Below are 5,370 nucleotides of genomic sequence, written 5' to 3'. Positions count from 1 at the left end.
AAGACCTGAAGGCGCCCAGGGATGGCAACGGCAAAAAGGTATAAGCCTTATCCTTGCCATAACAGATACAAATATCACTGTGTCTGATCTTCAAGCCTTGTTTTTACTGCTCCTTTAATCGCGAAAACGCCACCACAAGCGCAAATATAGATAATCGGACCCTAATAATGCGATTTAGCTCCCTCTGACTTTCGGCAAGGTCAAGCTCGACTCTGGAACAGCTACGTTTGCAGCCCTCTAACCGCTACTAACCAATCGATGTGGATTTCACGTTTCTACTTTAATGTTGCACGCTCAAATAATGGCAAGGGCATGCGGGTTTCTAACAGTGGTCGACAGCATCGAGGACGATTTTTTGTGTAGCTGGAGCAATTAGTGACCTTTTTTGATGCGATATTCAGGCTGGGCAAAACTTATGATGATCCTTGTATGCCAGAAACAGCTGGGAAATAGCATAAGTAATGAGCGTGCAAATTGATTTTGTAGCTTGCTTCCTAGACTTTCCCTGTTTTAGCCAATAATATGTTTCTATTTTAACTTTATAGGCTTATGATATCTAATATTTTGTGACACATATATATTTGAATATAAAGGTTTTATGATTTAGACTTGAGTAAAATAAAGAACATTCACAGCTGTGTTTTGAAACAACTACTCGACAGATCACACTGAAACGTATACAAATAGATTTTGTAGCGCTAGAGCTTTCGATTGGTGTATTTTAATACCAAGGTTAAAATGCGTCCTCGGTGCTGTCGACCACTGTAAATTTACTTTTTAACCAGCTATTAGCTCTTTTGTGGCCAAGCCGCGAAATGCCCCCTTTTGATAGTATACCTTTAAGCGCCACCCGAGTCACACGCGAAAGGAATTATTTTACCCCTTTTTCGTTTTGTGTGGACGAGACGGAAATCTCTCTATCTCCATAAAGTGCCTGGATTTGCAAAACAAATGCAGTAGTACCGTAGTTTATGAAAGTGGGCAAATGACCCCTATAATGGCCCAGTGAGGGCATCTTCAACAAACGTGCAAAGTATGCAATATTGCACAAAAAGACGCAAGTGCAAAACTCGGAGCTTCAACAGTGTATTGATAGATATTCAAAAGTGACTATGAAGCTACCACATCGGATTGCCTGTGCAATGCGACTAATTTGAAGTCAAAAGAGGACGAGCGAAAATACTTATATAGTTTGATGACTATGTCTGGTAATCCACTTGCTAGACTTGTGGTGTCCCAAGAGCGGCACCCTCGTTTTTAAATCCAATAATGATTGGGGACCGCGTGCACCCCACCGCAGTCATAGGAGCTAATGCTGACGTTAGCATCAGACAAAGCTCATAAAGCTAGGGCTGAAGCAGGGGCTGGGATAGCATCGGAATTTGGACAGTGTCACCGAATACGCTTCGTATGTCGGTTCATTCCGGCCCTGTACCAAACCACAAAAGGTATGACTTACGTCGGTTTCACATCGAGCGTGGCGGACGCTTTTTCGGACTTCAAGCCAAAGTCGAAACTAAGCAAATTAAACTGCTGTAGCCGCTCTGACACTTCGTACTGCTATCCCATCCAAACAACGCGAATTGATTGAATAGTACCGATGCCCGTACGCCACAATAACCAATTGGCCCGATCCGGTTACCGACTCGTCGCTACAGGCTGATTTCATGAATTACATGTCGCAAGCGGCAACCAACGTTGTAGAGACGGAATGCTGTTTATAGACACGAAATTACAGTATTCGCACATGATGTCTCTCGCCCAGCTAGCCGAACAAGACCCAATCATACCAGCCGCTACCTGACGTCTGTCTAGAAACTATTGATTGGCCGCCATTTATATTTTCAAGAGAGCAACCCACGCAGCTTTGGTACGCAAAAGTTGAGATTGACATGATATCGACGCGCACATTATTGGACCAGTGCTGAGCGGACAGATCATCACGCTCGGTGTAGTTGTAGCAAGACCAGCCGTTGGCGAAGCAACTTGCTTTAAGCAAGGCGAGAAACCTTGGGTATTAGCGAGGATAAGATTCGTATCATAAGAACCCTTCCATTAAAGCTAGTGCTTTACGAGGAAACTTATACATTTTTAAGGCCCTTGCTTCTGCTATGGGAAATACTAATACGAATAGTGAGAATAAAACACCTGACCAAAAACAACGTACAATTTGTTTCTTTACGCGGGCGCCCGTATATCCTAAAACAGGCGGTTGGGTTCATGGTCAGCGGTCAAAGCGAAGTGGCGACATATACTTTAGCTGGGTGCAACGCGCGTATCGAAGCATCATAATCATCGATATTCTGGCAAATGTTCTCTGAATTTTATTTTGGGACCCGATTGATGGTTCAGCTTCGGTAAGCTTTACCGGGGTGGACTAGGAAAATTCTGCTCTGTTATCTTCTGGGAGCCTTTTAACATTCGAAAAACATAAATTCTGGAAGTTTTAATACCGAAATACAGTTTATCGACATAGTGATGTCTTAGACAGCCATACCTATGCAAACTGAATAAGCTGCACGAATGTTTCTTGTGTCGTCGCCCTCGACGTAAGGTACGTCCCTACTATTGTGCTGCTGCGCCAGCTATTAACAAAACATTTACGTCTCTAAATTAGTAAATGGTCATGTTTCATGCTTTGGTTTTAAAGAAAGCAGTACATACAGACGACCTTAGAAAGCAATTGCATGCGCTCCGTGTCTCAATTTCTCAACCTAGGGACGTGCTTAATCAAAATCCATATTACCGACTCGTCGCTAAAGGCTGATTTCATGCACTACATGTCGCAAGCGGCAACCAAAGACCTCGGCGCGCCCCTACGAGAAGTGTATTCTTAGCTCCAGGCGCTTTTTCCGTCCGCACGGGCACTGGAGAAGGCGCTCAACCTGGTGTTGGCTGAAGAAGATGAACAACATGCAGAAGCTCTCCGTCGGCTTTGGCGTTCCCAAAACACGATAACCGACAATAGCCAGCGCCGGCGTTTGATTGCCGAAAAGAAGGCTGCCCGCGCTAAGTACCTGGAGATCGCGGAAAGCAACAACTAGAAGAATAGATGGTACTATGGAGGGCATTAAGTCGCAAGCAGCGAGACTTGTTGTAGCAGCACATACACAAACTCCGCGCATTGAAGTTCCCTGCCTCGTGGGAAGTTTTGATGTAATGACCGGCTACACAACCAATGACGCGAAGGATGGCTATGAGCGCGATGGAAGGGCAAGCAGTCACCTGAAAGTCTCCCCCCAGCGTGGAGCCGTGATGCGGAGCTGACGTATGCATCTGATTGGATGGTCATTGACGATGCAGAGTCTGATGAAAACGAACGCCTGATCCACTGGAACGCTCCGCTAGGTGAAAGTGATGCTTCGGATGAGTGGGTGTCTGGCGATGAACATCAATACTCGCTTCGCTATAAGTCGACTGTACTGGCGTTCCTGGACACGGAGGATGGTGTTGCGTTCCAAAAGGCGATCATGTGTGTGGACACATGGCGAGTAAGATGCAGGAGCTTGCAAACGCTAAGCAATTTAAGCTAGGTATCGAGTCAAGTGGGGGGATTTATTCCATAACCGGCGGTTGGGATCAAGGTCAGCAGTCAGAGCGACGCCGCGACATATACTTTAGCTGGGTGCAACGCGCTCATCGAAGCATCATAATTATCGATATTCTGGCAGAAGTTCTCTGACATTAATTTCGGGATCCGATTGATGGCTTTCGGTAAGGTGTTAGCATTCGAAAATACCTATATTCTGGAGGGCTTAATACCGAAATACCGTTTATCGACATAGTGATGTCTTAGACAGCTATACCTATGCAGACTGAATAAGCTACACGAATGTTTCTTGTGTCGTCGACCTCGACGTAAAGTACGCCCCTACTATTTTTTCTGTTGCACCAGGTATTAACGGAAACGTTTACGTTTCTAATTAGTATATAGCCTTGTTTTATGCTTTGGTTTTAAAGAAAGCAGTACATACAGACGATCTTAGCAAGCAATTGCATGCGCTCCGTGTCTCAATTTCTCAACCGAGGGACGTGCTTAATCAAAATCCATATTACCGACTCGTCGCTAAAGGCCGATCTCATAAATTACATTTCGCAAGCGGCAACCAACGTTGTGGAGACGGACTGCTGCTTACAAACACGGAATTGCAGTATTCGCACATGATGGCTCTCGCCCGGCTAGCCGAACAAGACCCACCGGCCCGGGTGAGACGTAGCAAGGGAGATCTTCCTGGTTGACAGAGAAGATTGGTGGATAAGGTCGGCTTATTTAATTGGTTGGTTGTGTGGTCCGCGGAAAAACGTGAAGTGAGAGGGGTTTTGCTAGCTTTCCAGGTCTCAGTTCGAACGTTTCGATGTACGCACGGTAATATAAAACGCATCATTGGAGCGCAAGCAAGAAATTTGTGTCCGCTTTTGGTTGTCTGTCTGGCTCTCTTTGCTGTTTCGTTGTGAATTAAGCGGACCAGTGGCAAATTGCTGTCAAACGTGTGATATGTTCGCATATCAACCTGCCAAATAGCTTCTAGTATTTATGATGCGCAGCTCAAACTCAATTTCAAGACTCAAGCTCGGGGATCATATTGGAGTGTCATACGGCTGACTGTCTGATAGAAGTGCGGAGCACCATGGCGAGCGTGTATTACGGCTGTTTTTTTGCCAATCTTCGTGAATATGTGTTTGATCTTCTCTTTGCTGAGTTGATTTGTAAACCTCTTTTGCTATATATTTGTGTCTGAGGACCAGCAGCCTCATAATGTCGTGGCTAGATTGGACACAAAACCGTAGCGGACCAAACGTTGGACGCCTGCTTGACACACTCCCTGAAGTAGATGGTAACGCAATTACCTTTGCAGGTCGCGACAGCTACAAGGTGTTCTCCATATGATCTGCTATAGTAACAAAAGTGCGGATGGGTCTAGTGACATTCGCTCAAACATTTCCATCAGTATCGATCAAGCAGAGATGCGAGTGCAACACGCTACATATAATACACCCCCATGCAACGACTTTGGGCTCTCGAACGTTAGTGTCCATTTAATCGCCCATAGAAGCTCAGCCCATACAATCTCTAGTCAGCCAAAATGACACAATTTTATTTTATATAGGTTTTGTATTGAGCCGATGGTGGTCGTAAATTGTGTCCAGCCTGACAATTTTTATTTGTATGTGAGGCTCCCTATAAAGTGCAAAAACGCGAGCGCTAGCACATCCTTGCTATATTGAAGCATGTCTTAAAGCTTGTGTGAAAACCGCAGCGTCCAATGATAAAAATTGACTGAGTTATGGGTACTCGACGAGGTGGTCGTATAATTGTGTCCAGGAGTGAAGGCCGCTTTTAACAGTTACATCTAAAATAAACAGTTTTTG

This window comes from Phytophthora infestans, genomic scaffold (genome assembly GCF_000142945.1).
Source record: "Phytophthora infestans T30-4 supercont1.17 genomic scaffold, whole genome shotgun sequence".
Taxonomy (NCBI): Eukaryota; Oomycota; class Peronosporomycetes; order Peronosporales; family Peronosporaceae; genus Phytophthora; species Phytophthora infestans.
This window is presented reverse-complemented; position numbering follows the sequence as displayed.